The following is a 23,383-nucleotide window of genomic DNA, read 5'->3' as shown; positions in this document are numbered from 1 at the left end:
GGATGAGTGTTAGTGTTAGGGTTAGGTTAGGATGGGTATTAGGGTTAGGATTAGTTTTAGTGTTTGGGTTAGTTTTAGGGTTAGGATTATGGATCAAGATAGGTTTAGGGTTAGTTAGTTTTAGCTTTAGTTTTATGGTTAGTGTTAGGGTTCGTGTTAGGGTTAAGGTTGGGTTAGGTTTAGGGTTATTGTTTGGGTTATGGTTTGTGTTAGGGTTAGGGTTAGCGTTAAGGTTAGGGTTATGGGTAGGTGTTGGGTTAGGGTTAGAGTTAAGGTTAGTGTTAGGGTTAGAGTTAGGGTTAGGTTTAGAATTAGTGTTAGAGTTAGCATTAGGGTTAGGGTTAGGGTAAGTTCTAGGGTTAGTGTTAGGGTTAGAGTTAGTGTTAGGGTTAGGGTTATGTTTAGGATAAGTACTCAGGTTAGTTTTAGGGTTAGGGTAAGATTTAGGTTTAGGGTTAGGTTTAGGTTTAAGGTTAGATTTAGTGTTAGGTTTAGGGTTTGGGTGAGTGTTAAGGTTAAGGTTAGAGTTAGGTTTAGGGTTAGAGTTACTTTTAGTATTGGGTTTAGGGTGAGTGTTAGGGTTATGGATAGTGTTAGGGTGAGGGATAGGCTTAGAGTTAGTGATAGGCTTAGGTTTTGTGTTAGTGTTACGGTTAGTGTTAGGGTTAGGTTTAGGGTTAGGGTTAGTGTTAGGGTTAGGGCTAGGGATAGATGGTTTAGTGTTAGGATAAGTTTTAGTATTAGGGTTAGTGTTAAGTTTATGTTTAGGTTTATGGTTAGAGTTAGTGTTACTGTTAGGTTAGGTTAGGTTTAGCGTTAGTGTTAGTGTTCAGTTTAGGGTTAGGGTTAGGTTTAGGGTTAGTGATCTTTTCAGGTTTATGTTTAGGGTTAGTGTTGATAGGGTTAGGTTTGGGGTTAGGGTTAGTGTTCGCATTAGTGTTAGGATTAGAGTTAAGGTTAGTGTTAGTGTTAGGGATAGGGTTAAGGTTAGTGTTAGGGTTAGTGTTAGGTTTAGGGTTAGTATTACGATTAGTGTTAGGGTGAGGGTTAGGGTTAGGGTTACAGTTACGGTTAGAATTAAGGTTAGGGTTAAGGTTAGGCTTAGGTTTAAGTTAGGGTTATGGTTAAGGTTTCTGTTAGGGTTAGATTTAGCATTAGGTTTAGAGTTAAGTTTATTGTTACGGTTATCATTAGATTTAGGTTAAGGTTAGTTTTAGGGTTAGTGTTAGGAATACAGTTAGGGTAAGGTTTAGGTTAGGTTTTGGGTTAGGGTTAGGTTAGGGTTAAGGTTATGGTTAACGTTAGTGTTTGTGTTAAAGTTATGGTTATGGTTAGGGTTAGGGTTAGGGTTAGGGTTTGTGTTAGGGTTAGTGTTAGTGTTAGGATTAGCTTTTGTGTTAGGGTTAGGGATAGTATTAGGGTTACGGTTAGGATTAGGGTTAGAGTTAGTGTTAGGATTAGTGTTAGGGTTAGTGTTAGGGATAGAGTAAGAATTATGGTTAGTGATAGTGTTAATATTAGGGATAGGTTTAGGATTAGCGTTAGTGTTAGAGTTAGGGTTAGGGTTATGTTTAGTGTTATGGTTAGGGTTAGGTTTAAATTTAGGTTTAGTGAAAGTGTTAGTGTTAAGGTTAGGTTTAGTGTTAGTGTTAGTGTTAGGATTAATGTTAGGGTTAGGGTTAAGGTTAGGTTTAGTGTTAGGGTTAGGATTAGTTTTAGGGTTACTGTTAGGGTTAGAGTTAGGGTTATGGTTAGTGTTACGGTTAGGGTTAGGATTAGGGTTCATGCTAGAGTTACGGTTACGGTTAGGGTTAGAGTTCATGTTAGGGATATGCTTAGGTTTAGTGTTAGGTTTAGGTTGAGGGTTAGAGTTAGAGTTAGTGTTAGTGTTACGGTTAGCATTAGGGTTAGGATTGATATTTGGGTTACAATTAGTGTTAGGTTTAGTGTTAGTGTTAGGGTTAGTGTTAGTGTTAGGGTTAGTATTTGGTTCATGTTAGGATTAGGGCTAGGGTTAGGTTTAGGATAGGGTAAGTGTTAGGGTTAGGGTTAGGTTTATGATTAGGGTAATTGTTATGGTTAGGGTTATGGTTTCAGATAGAGTTAGTGTTAGGGTTATGGTTATTGTTAGTGTTAGGCTTAGGGTTAGTGTTATGGTTAGTGCTAGGGTTAGTGTTAGGGTTAGGGTTATGGTTATTGTTAGGATTCAGGTTAGGGTTAGGGTTAGGTTTAGGTTAGGGTTAGGGTTAAGGTTTGTGTTAGGGTTAGATTTAGGGTTAGGTTTAGGATTAGGGTTATTGATAGGGTTATCATTAGAGGGGTTAAGGTTAGTTTCAGGGTTAGTGTTAGGGTTACAGTTAGGGTAAGTTTTAAGTTAGGGTTAGGGTTAGGGTTAGGTTACGGTTAGAGTTACGTTTAGCTTTAGGGTTTTTGTTTGAGTTAGGGTTATTTTAGGGTTAGGTTTATTTTAGGGTTAGTGTTAGGGTTAAGGTTAGGGTTTGTTTTAGGGTTAGGGTTAGGGTTAGAGTTGGGTTTGTGTTAGGTTTAGGGATAGGGCTATGGTTACAGTTAGGATTAGTGTTAGATTTAGTGTTAGGATTAAGGTTAGGGTTAGTGTTAGTGTTAGGGTTAGGGTTAGGGTTAGGATTAGGGTTTGGGTTAGTGATAATTTTTAGTGTCAGGGTTAGGGTTAGGTTTACTGTTATGGTTAGGGTTAGGGTTTATTGTAGGGTTAGAGTTAGTGATAGGTTTAGGATTAAGGTTAGGATTAGCATTAGGTTTTGGGTTAGGGTTAGTGTTAGGGTTAGTTTTAGGGTTTGGGTAGTGTTAGGGTTATGGTTAAGGTTAGGATTAGGATTAGGTTTAGGGTTAATGTTAGGATTAGGGTTAGTGTTAAATTTTGCATTAGAGTTAGTGTTATGGCTAGGTTTAGGGTTAGGGTTAGGTTAGTGTTAGGGTTTTAGGTTAGAGTTAGGATTAGTGTTAGGGTTAGGGTTAGGGTTTGTGTTAAGATTATGTTTAAGGTAAGTGTTAGGTTAGGTTTACTGATAGAATTAAAGTTAGTGTTAGGGTTAGTGTTAGTGTTAAATTTGCATTAGAGTTAGTGTTAAGTTTAGTGTCAAGGTTTGGTTTAGGGTTAGTGTTAGGTTTAGAATTAGGTTGAGGTTTAGGTTTAGTATTAGTGTTATGGTTAGGTATAAGTTTAGTGTTTTTGTTAGGGTTAGGATTAGATTTAGTGTGAGGGTTAGGTTTAGGTTTAGTGTTAGTGTTTCGGTTAAGGTTAGGGTTAGGGTTATTGTTAAGGATAGTGTTAGGGTTAGGGATGGGTTTAGAGTTAGTGTTAGGGTAGGATTAGGGTTACTGTTATGTTATGATTAGGGTTAGGTTTAGGGTTAGTGCTAGTGTTAGGGTTAGTGTTAGTCTAAGGATTAGGGTTAGTTGTAGTGTTAGGGTTAGTGTTTGGTTAGGGTTAGGGGTAGTCTTAGAGTTAGGGTTTGAGTTAGGCTTAGGGTTAGTGTTAGGTTTAGTGTTAAGTTTAGGGTTAGGGTTTGTGGTATGGTTTGTGGTGGGGTTAGGATTAGGGTTAGTTTTTTGTTAGGTTGAGGGTTAGGGTTAGTGTTAGGTATACGAATAGGATTAGGGTTAGATTTAGGGTTAAGGTTAGGTTTAGATTTAGTGTTAGGGTTATGGATAGGTTTAGAGTTAGGTTTAGGGTTAATGTTAGGGTTAATTTTATGGTTAGGGTTAGGGTTGGTGTTAGGTTTAGGGTTATGGTTTTGGTTAGAATTAGTGATAGGGTTAGTGTTGGGTTAAGTTTAGTGTTAGTGTTAGTGTTAGTGATAGTAATAGGGTTAGTGTTAGTGTTAGTGTTAGGGTTAGGGTTAGGGTTATGTTTAGAGTTAGTTTTAGGTTTAGTGTTAGGTTTATGGTTAGGGTTCATGTTAGTGTTAGAGTTAGGGTTACTGTTAGTATTAGGGTCAGGGTTAGGCTTAGGTTTAGGGTTGGGGTTATAGTTTGGGTTTGTGTGAGGGTAAGTGTTAGGGTTTGGTTTATGGTCAGGGTTAGTGTTAATTTCAGGGAAAGGGGTAGTGTTAGGTTTAGTGTTAGGGTTAGGTTTAGTGTTAGGGTTAGGTTTAGGGTTAGGGTAAGGTTTTGTGTTAGGATTAGGGTTAGATTAGGGTTAGGTTTATGGTTAAAATTATGGTTAGGGTTAGGGTTACCGTTAGTGTTAGGTTAGGGTTAGGTTTAAGGTTAGTGTTAGGGTTAAGGTTAGTGTTTGTGTTAAGGTTTATGTTGTGTTAATATTAGGTTTATGGTTAGGGTAGGGTTAGGGTTAGGTTTAGTGTTATGGTTATTGTTAGTATCTGTGTCAGGGTTGTGGTTAGGTTTAGGTTTGGGATTATGGTTAGGATTAACTTTAGGGTTGGGGTTAGTGTTAAGGTTAGTTTTAGGGTTACCATTAGGGTTAGGTTTAGAGTTAGTGTTAGGGTTAGAGTTAGGGTTAAGTTTAGGGTTAGTGTTAGGGTTTGGGATAGGGTTAGGGTTAGTGTTAGGGTTAGGTTTAGTGTTAGGTTTAGGATTAGTGTTTGTTTTAGGGTTAGGGTTAGGGAAAGACTTAGGGTTTGTGTTAGTTTTAGGGTCAGAATTAGGTTTAGGGTTACAATTAGGATTAGGGTTAGGCTTAGGCTTAGGGTTAGTATTAGGGTTAGAGTTAGGTTTTCTGTTAGGGTTAAGGTTATGTTTAGTGTTAGGTTAGGTTTACGGGTAGGATTAGAGTTAGAGTTAGGGTTAGGGTTAGTGTTAGGGTTTGTTTTAGGGTTAGTTGTAGGGTTACGGTTAGGTTTGGGTTAGGATTAGTGTTAGGGTTATGGTTTGTGTTAGGGTTAGGGTTAGTGTTAGTGTTAGGTATAGAATTAGGTTTAGGGTTAAGGTTAGTGTTATGTTTAGGGTTAGGTTGAGTGTTATGTTTAGGGTTAGGGTTAGGGTTAGGGTTAGTGTTATGCTTAACATTAGGGTTAGGTTTAGGCTTAGTGTTAGGGTTACCATTGGGGTTAGGGTTAGGGTTAGTTTTAGGGTTAGTGTTATGCTTAGGGTTATTGTTAGGGTTAGTGTTATGATTAGGGTTATGTTTGGTGTTAGCGTTAGTGATATTGTTAGGTTAGTGTTAGGGTTAGGGTTCGGGTTAGGGTAAGGTTTAGTGTTAGGGTGAGGTTTAGGGTTATGTTTAGTTTTAGATTTAGGGTTAGGGTTAGGCTTAGTGATAGGGTTAGGCTTTGGGTTAATGTTAGAGTTAGGGTTAATGTTAGGTTTAGGGTTAGGGTTAGCGTTAGTTTTAGTGTTAGGGTTTGTGTTAGGGTTAGGTTTAGGGTGAGTGTTAATGTTAGGATCACGGTTATAATTAGGATTAGTGTTAGGATTAGTGTTAGTGTTAGTGTTTGCGTTAGGGTTTGTGTTAGGTTTAGTGTTAGGTTTAGGTTAGGGTTAGTGTTAGGGTTAGTGTTAGGGTTAGTGTTAGGGTTAGTGTTAGGGTTAGGGTTAGTTTTAGTGTTAGGGTTAGTTTTAGGTTTAGGGTTAGTGTTAGGGATGTGGTTAGTGTAGAGTTAGGGTTAGGTTTAGGTTTAGTGTTAGGTTTAGGGTTCTGGTTCATCTTAGGGTTAGGGTTAGGGTTAGAGTTAGAGTTAGTGTTAGGTTTAGGGTTAGGGATAGTGTTAGGTTTAGGAATAGGTTTAGGGTAAGTGTTAGGGTTAGGGTTAGGGTTAGGGTTAGTGATATCAATAGGGAAAGGGATAGGGTTAGGTTTAGTTTTAGAGTTAAGTTAGTGTTAGGGTTAGTGTTAGGCTTAGTGTTAGGGTAAGGGTTACAATTAGGGTTAGGGTAAGGGTTAGGGTTACTTTAAGAGTTAGGTTCTGGTTTAGGGTTAAGGTTTCTTTTAGGGTTAGGGTTACGGTTAGGGTTAGTGTTTGTGTTAGGAGAAATGTTCGGGTTAGGGGTTGTGTTAGGTTTAGGGTTAGGATTAGAGTTACAGATAGGATTAGGGTTAGAGTTAGGGTTAGGGTAAGTTAGGGTTACGATTAGGGTTACTGTTAGTATTAGTTTGGGGTTTAGGATTAGTGTTAGGGTTTGTGTTAGGGTTATTGTAAATGTTAGGATATGGTTAGTGTTAGGTTTAGGGTTATATTTAAGGTTAGGGTCAGTGATAGGGTTTAGTTTGGAGTTAGTGTTAGTGTTGAGGTTAGGGTTAGTGTTAGGGTTATTGTTAGGGTTATGGTTGAGTTTAGGGTTAGATTAGAATTAGGTTTAGGGTTAGGTTAAGTTTAGAATTATGGTTTGGGTTATGGTTTGTCTTAGGTTTAGGGTTAGTGTTAGGGTTAGGGTTAGGATTAGGTTTAGTGTTATGGTTAGGGTTAGGGTTTGTGTTAGGGTTAGGATTAGGTTAGGGTTGGGAATAAGGTTAGGATTAGCATTAGGGTTAGGGTTAGTGTTAGTGTTAGGTTTAAGGTTTAAGGTTATGGTTAGGGTCTGTGTTTGATTTTGTGTTAGGGTTAGGCTTAATGTTAGGATTGGTGTAGGGTTTAGGGTTAGTGTTAGCATTAGCATTAGGGTTAGTTTTAGGGTTAGTGTTATGGTTAGCCTAGGGTTTTGGGGTAGGGTTAGGGTTAAAGTTTGTGTTAGGGTGAGGGTTAGTGTTAGGTTTAGTGTTAGGGTTAGGGTTCTGGTTAGGCCTATGGTTAGTGTTAGGGTAAGGGTTAGGGTTAGGTTTAGGCTTAGGGTTATGGTAAGTGTTAGGTTAGGTTTATGGGTAGGATTAGGGTTAGGATTAGGGTTATGTTAGTGTTAAGGTTTGTGTTATGGTTAGTGTTAGCATTAGTGTTAGGGTTAGGGTTAGGTTTGGATTAGGGTTAGTGTTAGGGTTAGGGTTAGGGTTTGTGTTTGGGTTAGTGTTAGAGTTAGGGTTAGGGTTAGTGTTAGCATTATTATTAGGATTATGGTTAGGGTTCGTGTTAGGGTTACGGTAAGGTTAGGGTTAGTGTTAGTGTTAGGTTTAGGATTAGGGTTAACAATGGTGTTAGGGTTAGGGTTAGGGATAGGTTTAGGGTCAGTGTTAGGGTTAGTGTTAGGGTTAGGGTTAGTGTTATGTTTAGGGTTAGGTTTAGAGTTAGTGGTAGGTTTAGAATTTGGGTTAGGGTTAGTGTTAGTTTTAATGTTAGTGTTAGGATTAGGTTTAGTGTCAGGGTTAGGGTTATGGTTAGGCTTAGGTTTAGTTAGGATTAGGGCTTGAGTTAGCATTAAGTTTAAGGTTACAGTTAGGGTAATGATATTTTAGGGTTAGGGTTCAGATTAGGTTTAGGGTAATGGATAGGTTAGGTTTGGGGATAGTGCTAGGGTCAGGCTGAGGATTATCATTAGGGTTAGGTTTAGCATTAGGGTAATGGATAGGGTTAGAGCTAAGATTAGGGCTAGGTTTATGGTTAGAGTCAGGGCTAGGGTAGGGTTAGGTTTAGGTTTATTGCAAGGTTTAAATTTAGGATTAGGTTTAGGGTAAGGGTTAGGGCTAGGTTTAGGGTTAGAATTAGGGTTAAAGCTAGGGTATGGTCTTGGATTAGTGCTAGATTTTGGATTACGTTAGGGCTCTTCTTAGGGATATGGCTAATATAAGAACTAAGGTAATGATTAGGGCTAGTTTTTGGGTTACTTTTAGAACTAAGTCTAGTTTTAGGATTAGGTTTATGTTTAGGGTGATGTTTTTAACTAGGGTTACTTTTAGGGTCAGAGTCAAGGTCACGGTAAATTTTATGGTTAGGGATAGGACTCAAATTAGGGGTAGGCTTAGGGCTAGATGTAGGGTTAGTATTAGGTTTAGGTTAAGGGTTAGGGTTAGTTCTATGGCTCGGTTTTTTTTTTTTGTTTGTTTGTTTGTTTGTTTTGTTTTAGGACTAAAGCTAAAGTTAAGGGTAGTTTTATGATTAGCGTTAGTGTTATTGCTACTGATAGGGTTAGTTTAGCCTTAGGAGTAGATTTAGAGTTATGGTTAATTCTAGGGTTAGGGCTATGGTAACTCATAGAGCTAATATTAGGGCTAGTGTTTGGGATATGGTAAAGGAAAGGGTTAGAACTAGGAATAGGGCTATGGCAAGAGTTACAGTTAGTCTTAGGGCTAGAGTTTGTATTAGGGTTAGGGCTAAATTAAGGCTAGAAATAGGCTTAGGGTTAGTGTTAGGCTTAGGCCTAGGATTAGGGCTATGTTTATGGTTAGGTTTAGGGTTAGATTTAGGGGAAGGGATGCCTGTTTGATTTCCACTTACCCACAGGTGTGAAAATGAAGTGAAACCTTAAAATACAAAGTGTTCATGATAGTTAACCATTGAATTGAGAACAACATACCTTGGGAGCATACTAAGGCTAGATAAAAGATGACTCCTGCCCAGTATAAAATAAATTTGAACAAAACTAACTCTCACCCTAACATTACCTTTAACCCAACCCTAGACATAACCCTAAACCTAACATTAACCCTAACCTGATTAGAGAACCATTGATCCTAGAATTCCCGCCCTTGGGGAGCCTTGTGGGGCAAGCTAAGAGATGAATCCTATGCAACATCAAACAAATCTGACCAAATAATAATGGAATGTATTTCAGTACATGCATATTTTCCTGTTTTCTCTTAAAGGCTCTCAGATTAAGTTATTTTTACATGCTTAAACATAGGCCTACTTTTACAAGGAACATACCAGAGTCTCTACACAGAACTGATGGAATGTGTGAAGTTTCAATCAGCTAGCACAAACCCTGTTTGATTTTCAACTCCATTAACTTTCCCATATAGGTCAAAATGAAGTGAAATCTTAAAACACAAAATGTTCCTGACAGCAAACCTGTGAACAGAGAAGGCCTAAACCTGGGGAAGAGAGTAAATCTAACTAAAAGATAAATCCTGCCCAGTATCAAAGAAATTTGAACAAAACTAACTCTAACCCTAATAGTAGCTCTAACACTAGCCCTAACACTAACCTTAACACAAACCCTAACCTGTTTGAAAAACTGTTGATCCTATATGTGCCAAAATTGGGGAGCCTAGAGGGCTAAGCTATCAGATGAATCCTATGCAGTATCAAATAAATATGACCAAATAATTGAGGTGGTATTTCAGTTCATGCATATTTCTCTGTTTTCTGCTAAAGGGCTCTCAGATAAGGTTGTTTTTGCCATCTTCAACTTAGGGCTACGTTCAAAAGGAACAAACCAGAGAGTTCCCACAGAGAACTGACTCAGTGTTTGAAATTTCAAGCAACTAGCACCAACTCGGTTTGATTTCAACCTCCACTTTCATTTACCTATATAGGTCAATATGAAGTGAAACCTTAAAATACAGAGTTTCCTTGTTAGTGAACCATTGAAATGAGAAGGCCCAAACTTGAGTAGCATATGCAGGCTAGGTAAAAGTTGACTCCTTCCAAGTATCAAAGACATTTGTACAAAACTTACTCTCACCCTAACACTATATCTAACCCTAGCCCTAACATTAAACCTAACACTAACCCTAACCTGATTAGAGAACCATTGATCCTAGAAGTCCCACACTTGGAGAGTTTTGTGGGGCAAGCTAAATAATGAATCCTACTCAGTATCAAACAAATCTGACAAAATAATTATGGGAGGAATTTCAGTGCATTCATATTCCCTGCTTTCTCCTAAAGGGCTCTCAGATAAAGTTGATTTTGCATGCTTCAGCTTAGGCCTACACTCACAAGGAACATACCACAGTGTCCTCACAAATAATTGAGGGTGTGAGTGCAGTTTCAAGCAGCTAGCATAAACCATGTTTGATTTCCAGGTCCATTTACATTTACTCGTATAGGTCAAAATGAAGTAAAATAAAATACTAACTGTTCCTGAGACCAGACAGTTGAACCAAAAGGCCTAAACCTGGGAAACACAGTAAGGTCAGTTAAAGATGGATCCTGGATTGTATCAAAGAAATTTGAATAAAGTAACTCTAACCCTAACACTACCTCTAAACTGAGCCATAATCCTAACCCTAAACATTAACATATCCCTATCCCTAAACCTAACTTTAACCCTAATTTTAATTGTAAGTATTGCCCAAACCCTAGCTCTAAATCTATCCATTACCATAACTCTAACCCTAACCCTAATGCTAAACATAGCCCTGACCCTAACATTTACCCTAGACCTGCTCTAACCATAACCCTCACCCTAGCCCTAAATCTAGCTCCAACCATAACACTTACCCTAACCCTAACTCAAACACTAGCCTTAATCCTAACCATAAACTTAGCCCTAACCCTAGCTGTAATCCTATCTTTTACCTAAACATGAGCCTAACCAAATGCTAATAATAGGACTAAACCTAACTGTATAGCTATCCCTAAGGCTATTCAAAACCCTAAATCTAACCTGAACCCTAAACCTAACCATATCCATTACTCTAAACCTAATGCTAATTTGATCCTTAACCCTAAGCCTTAACCAAAACCAATCCCTAATCCTGACTCTGACTGTAATAATACACCCAGCTCTAAACCTGACCTTTACCCTAAACCTAACCCTTACAGTAGACCTATTCATAACCAAACCCTACAACTACCTTTAACCATAATGCTAGACCTGACATTATCCCTAGCCCTAATCCTAGCCCTAGCACTAACACAAACCCTCATCTGAGCCATAAACCTAGCCTTAATCCTAACCCTCATGCTATCCCTAACCCAAGACCTAATCTTAACCATAACCCTAGCCGTAATCTTAACTCTAACTCTATCCATTACCCTAAACATAACCCTTATCCTAATGCTAACCCTAGGACTAACCCTAACCCTATCAATATCCCCAAAACTATCAATTACCCTAAACATATCCTGAACCCTAAACTAACCCTATCTTTACCCTAACCCTAACCCTAGCTCTAATTTGAGCTGTAACTCTAAACTCAAACCTTAACCAAGCCCTAACACTGACCTGGCCCTAATAATTCCCCTAGCTCTAAACCTGACTCTTACCCTATAATAACCCTTACAATAGACCTAGCCATAAAATTTTCCCTAAAACTATCCCTATCTCTAACCCTAGACCTGACATTAGCCCTAGCCATAATTCTTGCCCTAACCCTAAAACACAAACCCTATCCCTTATCCTAGCCCTAAATATAGCCTTAATTACAACCCTAACCCAAACACTAGGCCTAACCCTGACACTAACCCTAGCCCTAATCTTAGCCCTAATTTAGCCCTATTCCTAACCCTAGTCCTAAGACTAATTCTAACTCTCAAATTAGACTTTTCACTCATTCTAACCCTATCCGTTACAGTAACCCTAACCCTAGCCCTAACCCTAGCCCTAACCCTTGTCCTATCCTTTGCCCTAGCACTAACCTTAGACAAAACCTAACTCCAAATCAAGCCCTAACCTGAAGACTAAGCCAAACCCTAACACTAGCCCAAACCATAACACTAATCCGAAAACTAGCCCGACCCTAGCCCTAGCCCTAAAACAAACCTAGCTATAGCTATAGCTATAACCCTTAACCTAAACCAAATCCTAACCTTAAACCTAGCCCTTACCCTAGCCCTAATATGAGTTGTAAGCCGAACCCTTAAAGTAATCCTAAACCTGACATTGACCCTAACACTACTAGCTCTAAACATCACCCTAACTCTAAACCTAACCCTAACACTAACTCTAGCCCTAAAACCCTAAAACTAGCCCTAAACATCACTCTAGTACTTAAATTAGCCCTAACCCTAACCCTATCCCTAAGTTAACCCAAAACCTAGCCCTAATCCCAGCTTTAAGCCTAGCCCTATTCATAACCATAAATCTAGCCCTAAACCAATCTCTAAATCTATCCATTACCATAACCAAAACCATAGCCCTAATGCTAACCCTAGTCATGAATCTAAATCTATCCCTAATCTTAACACAATCTATTACCCTGAATCTAACCTGAACCTAAACCTAACCCTATCATTACCCTAACACTAACACTGACACTAATTCGAGCCCTAACTTTAAACCCTAACCAATCCCAAACCCTAACTCTGACCTTGAACATAATAAAACCCCTAGCTCTAAACTTGAACATAACCCTACACCTAACCCTTACCCTAGATGTAGCCATAATCCTAACCCTGAAACTATCTTTAACTATAATTCTGGACCTGAAATTAGCCCTAGCCCTAATTCTAGTCCTAAACCTAAAACAAACCCTAGGCTTCATCTTAGCACTAAACCTAGCTTTAACCATAAACCTAACCCTAACCCTACGCCTAAACCTAATTTTAACCCTCACCCTACCTCTATACCTAGCTATAATGCCATCTCTTACCCTAAACTTAACCCTAACCCTAACCCTAATTCTAGGCTTAAGCCAAACAATAAACCTAGCCCTAATCCTAGTACTAATTTAGCCCTATCTCTAAACCTAACACTAACCCTAGCCCTAAGACTCACTCTAACTCTCACCCTATACCTACCCCTAGTTCTAATCCTATCCCTTACCATAACCCTAACCCTTAACCTATCCTTAGTCCCAGCCCTAAACCTAGATCTAACCCAAACTCCAAATCTAACCCTAACCCTAAGCCTAAGCTTAACACTTACACTATCCCTAAACCTAACCCTAGGACTAAACCAAAACCAAGCAATAGCTGTAACCCTAAACATTAACTTAAACCAAACCCTAACACTAAACCTAGACCTATCCCTAGACCTAATTTGAGTTCTAACACTAGCTTTAATACTAACACTGACCCTGACTCATATCCTAACACTCAACCTAGCTCTAAACACTGCCCTCACCTTAAACTGAATGCTAAGAATAACTCTAACAATAATTTGAGTCCTATCCCTAACCCTAAAACAAACCCTGACCTGACTCTTATCCTAACACAAACCCTAGCTATAGATATCACCCTAAACTTAAACCTAACCCTAACACTAAACCTAACCATAACACTAAAACTAACCTAAATTTAACCCTAGTTCTTACATTAGCCATGGCCCTAATCTTATCCCAAACCCTAACACAAAAACTAGCCCTAATCTGAGCCCTAAACCTAGATTTAACCATAACTCCAACCCTAACCATAGCCCTAACCCTAGCTCTAAACCAATCCATTACACTAAGCAAAACCCTAAACCTAAAGGAAAACCTAGACCTATCCCTAATCCTTAGGCTAACTGAAACTCTAACTCTATTAATAGCCCTAACCCTAGCTCTCATTCTAGCTCTAACCCTATCCCAAATTCTAACCCTTACCCTGACCCTTATACTGACCCTACCACTAATCCTAGGTCTAACTTTAACCCTAACTCTAACCCAAAACCTATGGTAATCCTATTCCTAGACCTAACACTGAAGCTAACACTCAGCCTAGACCTAACCACAGCTCAGAACCTAATCCTTATGCTAAACACAACCCGAAACCTAACCCTAGTTCTAACCCTCGCCCTAACCCTAATTCAAGACCTAATACTAACCATAACCCTAGCCCTAACCTTAACTCTAACTGTAACCATTACCCTAAACATTACCCTTTCCCTAATGCTTACCCTAGGCCTAACCCTAAGCTTATCACTATCCCCCAAACTGTCAATTACCCTAAACCTAACCTGAACCCTAAACCTAACCTTATCATTACCCTAATGCTAACCCTAATGCTAATTCAAGCCCTAACCCTAAACTCAAACCTAAACCAAAGCCCAAAACTGACCTGATATTAATAATTCCCCTAGCTCTAAACCTGACTATTACCCTATACCTAACCCTTACATTAGACTTAGACATAAATCTAACCCTAAAACTATCCCTAACCATAACCCTAGACCTGACTTTAGCCCTAGCCATAATCCTAGCCCTAACCCTAGCAAAAACCCGAGTCCTTATCCTAGCCCTAAACATAGCCTTAATTATAACCCTAACCCTAACCCTAGGCCTAACACTAATACTAACTCTAGCCCTAATCTTAGCCCTAATTTACCCCTATCCCTAACCCTAACCCTAACCCTAGCCCAAAGACTAACTCTAACTCTCATTCTAGCCCTAATTCTAGTTCTATCCCTATACTTTATGGGAAGCCTAATCCTAGCCCAAACCGTAGGTCTAACCCTAGCTCTATTCATATCCCTGGTTGTAACCCTAGATCTAACCCTAACTCTAAATATAACCCTAACAATAAGCCTAAACCTAAACCTAAACCTAACCCTAACCCTAAGGCTAATCCTAAAACTAGCCCTAACCGTATCCCTAGCTCTAAAACAAAACTGAACCATAGACTTAATCCTAATCCTTAACAAAAACCAAGCCCTAATCCTAAACCTAGCCCTAACCCTAGCAATAATTTGAGTCTTAACCCAAATTTTAAAACTAGCCCTCACCCTCACCCTGACCTTAACACTAACCCTAGGTCTAAACATCACTCTAATCCTAAACCTAAACCTAGCACTAGACCTAGTCCTAACCCTTAACACTAAAATTAGCCCTAATCATAACCCTAAATTACATTAGCCATAACCCGAACCCTAGCCCTAACAACCCAAATCCTAGCCCTACTCCGAGCCCTAACCCTAACTTTAACCCTAAACCTAACTCTATCCATATCACTAATTGTAACCATAACCCTAGCTGTAACCCGAGCTCTAACCCTATCCATTACCCTAACCATAACCCTAACCCTAATGCTAACCCTAGGCCTAAACCTAACCCTATTCCTAATCTTCACCCTATCCATTACCCTAAATCTAACCTGAAACCTAAACCTAACCCTATCATTATGCTGATCCTAACCTTAATGCTAATTCGAGTCCTAAATTTAAACCTTAACCTATCCAAAACACTAATTGTGACCATGACCCTAATAATACCCTTAGCTCTAAACCTGACCCTAACCCTAAACCTAATGCTTACACAAGTCATAGCCATAAACCTAACCTTAAACTATGTTTAACTGTAACCCTAGACCTGAAATTAGTCCTAACCATAACCCTAGCCCTAAACCTAGCCTTAATCCTAACCCGAACCATAACTCATGACCTAACCCAAATTGTAACCTTCACTCTAGCCCTAAACCTACCTATAACCCCATCCCTTACCATAAACCTAACCATAACCCTAAACCTAACACTAACCTCCACCCTAACCCTAGGCCTAATACTAACACTAAGCCTAGCGCTAATCCTAGCCCTAATTTAATCCTATCCTAACCCTAACCCTAGCCCTAAGACTAACTATAACTCTTGCCCTAGCCCTAGCCCTAGCCCCAGTTCTATCCTTATCCCTAGTCCTAACTCTAGATCTAAACCTAATTCTAAATCTAAACCTAACTCTAAATTTAACTGTAGTCATAAGCCAAACCAAACCCTAACACTACCCTTAACCATAATGCTAATCCTAAAACTTGCCCTAGCCCTGGCCCTAGACACAAAACAAAACCAAGCCATATCCCTAACCCAAACTTTTAACCACAACCAAACCCAAACCTTACACCTAGCCCTAACCCTAACTCTAAAATTTCCTCTGACCCTGACATTGACCCTAACACTAATCCTAGCTCTAAACATCACCCTAATTTAAATTAACCCTAACACTAGACCTAGGATTAACTGTAACCCTAAATCTAGCCTTAATAGCAACCCTAGTTCGTACATTAGTCATTGTCCTAACCTTAGCACTAATCCTAACACAAATCCTACCCTGGATCCAAGCCCTAAACCTAGCTTTAACCCTAATCTTAACCCTAACACTAGGCCCTAAACCTAACCCTAATCCTAGCCCTAACCCTAGCTCTAACCCTATTCCTTACCCTAAGCCAAACCCTAACCCAAATGCTAACCCTAGTCCTAACGCTAATCCTTAGCCTAACTTCAACTCTAACCATATTACTAGTCTTAAACCTAGCCCTCATTCTACCTCTAAAACTAACCTTGACACTCATCTGACCCTAAAAGTAACCCTAGGTCTAAACCTGACCCTAAACCTAAAACAAAACCTAACACTAGACCTATTGGTAACCCTATACTTATACATAAGCCCAACACTACACCTAGATGCAAAGCTAATCCTAAATATAGCTATAAATCTAGCCGTAGACCTAAAAAAAATCCTAGCACTAGCCCTAACAATAACGCTTAATCTAAACCAAACACTTACCCTATCCCTAGATCTAACCATAGTCCTAATTCTGGCTCTAACCCTAAACCTAACCCTATCCCGAATACTGACCCTGATCCTAACACTTAAACTAGCTTTAAACTTGACACTTACCCAAAACCTAGACCTAACATTAGACCTAGCCATAACCCTAAACCTAAAACTAGCCCTAAACATAACCCTAGCTTTTACATTACCCATAGTCCTAATGCTAGCCCTAAACCTAACACAAAACCTAGAGCTAATCCTAGGCCTAAACTTAGCTCTAAGCATAAACCTAAGCTTAGCCCTAACGCTAACCCTAACTCTAACCCTAACCCTCTCCTTAGACCTAACTCTAGCTCAAAGCCTAACCCTTACACTAAACATAGCCCTATCCCTATCCTAAATAATAATCCTAAACCTATCCCTAATCCTAACCTTAACCCTAGCCAAAAATTTAGCTCTAAACATATCCATTACCCTAACCCTAACCCTAATTAAAACCTTATCCCTAACACTAAACCTAACTCAAACCATAATCTTGAACTTAAAACTAAACCTAAACCTAACCCTCGCACTAGCCCTAACCCTAGCTCAAACACTAACCATTATCCTAACCTAACCATAACCTTAACCCTAAACTAACACTTACCCTAACCCTAACATTTACCCTAAACCAAACCCTAGCCCTATCCCTAAACCTAACCCTAATCCTAGACTTAATCCAAACCATAACCTAGCCCTAACCCTAGCTCTAAAACTATCCATTACACTAAACATAACCCTAACCCTAATGCTAACCCTAACCCGATTGCTAAAACCTAAAACATCCGTTACCCTAAACCTTAACTAAAACCTAAAGTAAACCCTTCTATTACCTTAACTCTAAACCTAACCCCAATGCTAATTGGAGCCCTAACCCCTTAACCATAATGTAAACCAAATGCTAACCCTGACCCTGATCGTGACACTAATAATAATTCTAGCTCTAAAGATGACCTTCAACCTAAACCTAACCCTTACACTAGATCTAGCCACAACCTAACCCTAAAACTATCCTTAACCATAACCCTAGACCTGATATTATCCCTAGCCCGAGTCCTAGCCCTAACCCCATCAGAAAACCTACCCCTCATCCTAGCTCTAATCCTAGCCATAATCTACACTGAACCATACCCCTAGGCCTAATCCTAATTCTAACCATCACCCTAGCCCTAAACCTAGCTATAACCCCACCCATTCCCCTAAACTTAACCCTAACCCCAGTGCTAACTCTAACCCTAGCCCAAATTCCTAGGCTTAACCCTAACACTAACTCTAGTCCGAATCCTATACCTAGTTTAGCCCTAACCCTAACCCTCACCCTAAGCCTACTCCTAAGAATAACTCTAATTCTTACCCTAGACGTATCCCTAGTTCTAACGATATTCCTTACCATAACCCTAACCCTAGCCCTAACCCTAGATCAACCCTAACTCTAAATCTAACCCTAAACTTAAGCCTAAACTTCACTCTAACACAAGCCCTAACCCTGACGCTAATCCAAAATCTAGCCTTAACACTAGCCCTAGCCCTAGCCCTAAAACAAAACTGAGCCATAGCCCTAACCATAACCCTTAACGTAAACCAAAACCTAACCCTTCACCTAGCACTAATTTTAGCCCTAATTCGAGTCCTAATCCTAACACTAAAACTAACTCTGACACTGACTCTAAATATAACCCTTGTTCTAAACATCACCCTAACTTTAACTCTAAAACTGGCACTAATTGTAACACCAGTTCATACATTAGCCATAGCCCTAACCCTAGCCCTAACCAAACCCAAAGCCTAGCCCTTATTTGAGACTTAACCCTAGTTTTAAACCTAACCCTAACTCAAACCTAGCCCTAAACCTTACTCTAACCCTAGCCAGAATCCTAACCATAACCCTAGCCTTATCACTGCTCTAACCCTATCCATTACCCTAACCATAACAATAACCCAAATGGTAACCCTAGGCCTAACCCTAACCTTATCAGTAACCCTAACATTATTTATTAACCTAAACCTAACCTGAACCCTAAACCTAACCCTATTATTACCTTAATCCTAACCCTAATGCTAATTTGAGTTCTATTCCTAAACTTAACCTAAGCCAAACCCTAACTCTGACCCTTCCAGTAATAATATACCTAGCTCTAACCCTGACCCTACTCCTAAACCTAACCCTTATACTAGACCTAGCCATAAACCTAGCCCTAAAACTATTCCTAACTTAACCATAGACCTGACATTTGCCTAGCTGTAATCCCAGCCCTAACCTTAAAAAAACCATAGCCCCAACCCTAACTCTAGCCCTAATCCTAGCCCTAATCCTATCATAATCCTAGCCCTAAATTTAGCTCTAACCCTATCAATTACCCTAAATATAGCCTTAATTCTAATGCTAACCCTAGGCCTAAATCTAACCCTATGCCTAACCGTAACTCTATCCATTATGCTAAACCTAACCTGAACCATAAACCTAACCCTATCATTACCCTAACCCAAACCCTAAGGCTAATTTGAGCCCTAACCCTAAAACCTGACCTAAACAAAACCCTAAACATCACTCTGACCCTAATAATATCCCTAGCTCTAAATTAGACCCTTTCCCTAAATCTAACCCTTACACTAAACATAACCATAAACCTAACCCTAAAATTATCCCTAACCGTAACCCTAGAACTGACATTCACCCTAACACTAATCCTACCCCTAACAAAACACAATCCCTAGCCTTCATCCTAGCCCTTAAACTAGCCTTAGTCATAACTCTAATGAAACCCTAGCCCTAACCCTATTTCTAACCTTCGTCCTAGCTCTAAACCTAGTTCTAACCCCATCATTTACACTAAACCTAACCCTAAGCCCAAAACTCACCCTAGGCCTAAACATAAACATAAACCTAGCCATATTCCTAGCCCTAATTAAGCCCTATACCTAACCAAACCCTAAGCCTAGTCCTAAGACTAACTCTCACTCTCACCCTAGCCTTATCCCTAGTTCTAACCCCATTTTTATCAAAACCTAAACCTAGCTATAAACCTAGAACTAACACTAGCCATATCCTTAGCCCTATACCTAACCCTAGATCTAATCCTAACTCTATATCTAATTCTAAACCTGAGACTAAACCTAACCCTAACACTAGTCCTAAACCTAATGCTAATCTTAAAACTAGCACTAACCATAGCCCTAGCCCTAGCCCTAAAACAAAACCGAGCCATAGCCCTAACTTTAAAGCTTAACCTAAACCAAAACCTAAACCTAACCTATCCCTAACCCTAGCCCTAATTCAAGTCCAAACCCTCATCCTAAAACAACCCCTGACCTTAATTTTGACCCTAATACTAACCCTAGCTCTAAACATCATCCTAATATTAAACCTAACCCTAACACTAGACCTAGTCCTAACCCTAATCTTATAACTAGCCCAAATCGTAACTCTACTGCAAACATTGGCCATAACTCTAAACCCAGCCCTAACTGTAACCAAAACCTAGCCCTAATATTAAACCTAACCCTAGCTTTAACCCTAAACCTAATTCTAACATTAGCCCCAACCCTACCCTAAATGTAGACCTAACCCTATGTCTAGCCCTATCCCTTACCCTAAGCCAAACCTATCCCTAATGCTAACCCTAGTCCTAACCCTAATCCTATTAGTGCTCCTAACCCTAGTCTTCATTCCTGCTCTAATCATAACTCAAACCTGACACTTATTCTGACCCTAATGGTAATTGTAGGTCTAAACCAGACCCTAACCCAATACTGAACCCTAACACTAAAACTAGAAATAAATCTATTCCTAAATCTAGCCATATCTCTAGCCCTAGACCTAAACATAAACCTAGCCGTAGCCCTAATAATAAACCTTAACCTAACCCAAACACTAACCCTACCCCTAGACCCAACCCTAGTGATAATTCTGGCTTTAACCCTAAAGCTAACTCTAACCTGAACACTGACCCTGAACCTAAAACTAACTCTAGTTCTAAACATCATGCTAACACTAACCCTAACCCTAACACTTGACTTAGACATAACAGTAACCCCAAAACTGGTCCTAATTTTTTTAAAGAGAGAGAGGAGAGAGAGAGAGAGAGAGAGAGAGAGAGAGAAAGAGAGAGAGAGAGAATTTTAATATTTATTTTTTAGTTTTCAGCGGACACAACATCTTTGTATGTGATGCTGAGAATCGAACCCAGGCCGCACGCATGCCAGGCAAGCGCGCTACAACTTGAGCCATATCCCCAGCCCCACTGGCCCTAATTTTAACCCTAGTTCATACATTAGCTGTATCCCTAACACTAGCCCTAACATAACCCCAAACCTGGCCTTAATCCGAGTGCTAAACCTAGCTTTAACTCTAACACTAATCCTCGCCATAAGCCAATCCCTAACCCATGCCCCAACCCTAGCTCTTATCCTATTTGTTACCTTAAGCCAAACCCTAAACCTAATGCTAACTCTAGTCCTAACCCTAATCCATAGCCTAACCCAAACCCTAACCCTATTTCTAGTCCTAACCCTAGCCCTCATTCTAGCTCTAACTATAACCCAAACACTAATCCTAACCCTGAAACTTATACTGGACCTAACACTAACCGTAGGTCTAGACCTGATCCTAACTCGAATCTGAACCCTAGCATTAGGCCTACCAGTAATCCTATACCTAAACCTAAACCTAACACTAGTTCTAGACCTAAACCTAATCTTAAACACTATACCTAGCCATAACCCTAACCCTAAAAGTATCCCTAATCATAACCCTAGCACTTAACTACCCATGGACCTAACCCTAAGCCTAAAATAACACAAAACCTAGCCCTAATCCTAGGCCTAAACCTAGCCTTAAGTGTAACCCTAAACTAACCATAGTCCTAACCCTCCCCTTAGACCTAACCCTAGATCAAAGCCTAGCATTTACCCTAAACATAACCATGGCCCTATCCCAAACCCTAACCTAACCCTAGCCCTAATCCTAACCTTAACCATAGCCCTAATCATAGCTCTAATTCTAAAAATGATGAAAAGATCTTAAATTTACAAGTATTCCTTTTCTTACAACCTTTGTTCTGAGGATTTTGAGAGCTCCCTCACTCTTTAAATACACAAACCAACTCTAATATAAGTTAAAACTAAATTCTCAATGGATCAATGTGTTTTACATGGACTTTTATTAAAGTATTGTGGCCATATAAATTTTTTTAAGACCTCTGCTTTTTAAAACTCTGTATCTTTGAGACTAGGATTTTTTGGTGAATTCATACTAGACCTTGCATACCTAAAATATTTCCTATTCAGTTTTTTTAATCTAACTAAAGAGGATTTTATACTCTGTCTTCATTCAGAGGCCATTTTTCTAGAGACAGTTGTGTTGGGAGTGGATCTGATAGCCATTAAAGATGAATAATGGCTGCCTATCTGAATGTTTGTTTTCAGAATCTCTCATGACAGTTAAACTTAACCTCTGGCATTTCCAACTATACAGTCCTGTTCTATATTTAGGTCATAATATAAAAGTTTGATTGTCTCTATTTTAATTTCTAATGAGTTAAATCTAATACAGTATTTAATAAACATTTGTAACATTGCCTTCTACCTATAAAGCTCCATTAAAAGTTACAAAATCCTTGTTGTTTTGTCTGCTTTATGTATGTGTGCACACCTGTGTATTGTATTGTTGTGTGTACATATATGTTTGTGTTCATATATCATTACATGGAATCAAAATTGACATTTGGATGAATGCTCATAAATTAAAGCTTGAAAAAGAAATGAATCCAAATTTTTCTTTTTTAGTTTACATGACTTAATAAAAAGTTCAGTTTATTTTTTATGCTGAAAACGACTTATCATATTTTATCCATAAATGACAAATTTGCTCATTGCACTTATTCCCTAGGTGACTCATCAAATTCCAACTCTATGTTCATTAATCTCATTTTTTTCAATCTGAATAGTTTTATTTATTTATTTACTTATTAAATTGAATTTTTAAAAATAAACAACAGCAGAATGCACTATAAATCTTATTACACATATACAGCACATTTTTTTATATCTCTGGTTGTATATAAAGTATGTTAACACCAATTTGTGCCTTCATATATGTACTTTGGATAATGATGTCTATCACTTTCAACCATCCTTGCTAACCCCCTGCCTCTCCCTTTCCCTCCCAACCCTCTTCCCTATCTAGAGTTCATCTATTCCTCCAATGTTCCCCCTCCCTACCCCACTATGAATTAGCCTCCTTATATCAGAGAAAATATTTGGCATTTGTTTTTTGGAGGATTGGCTAACTTCATTTATTGTGTGAACAAATAAAAATAAAGATGTTTTTAAATTTGCTAATTTACAAGTCTTTCTTCCTGGTCAAACAATTAATAAAATGTTGGTTTCTATATATTGTCTAAAATGTACTATCCATTGGCAGTTACTACTATTAACTATATTTGTTTAATATCTTGGTTTTCTTAATTTTTTATTTTAATTTGTTATATATGACAGTAGAATGCATTACAATTCATATTACAAATATAGAGCACAATTTTTCATATCTCTGGTTGTGTGCAAAGTATATTCACACCATTAATATCTTCATACATATAGATATCTGGGATTTTTGTAGTTAAAAATAAGTTATTTAACATACATGGGATTAATCATAAATGTGTTTACTATGGAGACATCCAATTAATTTAAAAAGAAAAAGTGCTAAAATATCAACTGCTAAATATAAAATCAAGCACTCTAAACTGAAATATATATTATACATTTTGTGTTGTTTCATAAATTGATAAATGGGAAAGGTATGAGATTGTTTTGCTTCTTTGTCTTCAGTAAAAGTGGAGTTAAAGGGAGTTAAGATTCTCTCTGGTGTGATATATGTACAAGTATAAGAGACTTTGGTTTTGTTTCAATTACAGAACCTTATAAACAAAAGTAATTAATCTTAATGAAGTGGAGTAATTAATATATATTCAAAAATTTCATATAGATTATTTTAAAGTATAAATTTCAAAAGAGGTCAGTAACTTGAAAGAGATATAAGAGGATTTTAGTCATGGAAATATATTTTAATATAAAAAGTAAAGGTAAATGTTTTCGGATAAAAAGGTGTTTTGATCATAAAGTAAAATGTTATCCCAAAAAGTAACAGGTTATGTAAGTAAACTACAAAAAGTTTATGAAGTATGAATT

This window comes from Marmota flaviventris, chromosome 2, assembly GCF_047511675.1.
Source record: "Marmota flaviventris isolate mMarFla1 chromosome 2, mMarFla1.hap1, whole genome shotgun sequence".
Taxonomy (NCBI): domain Eukaryota; kingdom Metazoa; phylum Chordata; class Mammalia; order Rodentia; family Sciuridae; genus Marmota; species Marmota flaviventris.
The sequence above is the reverse complement of the archived record's forward strand: the minus strand, read 5'-3'. Positions refer to the sequence as shown.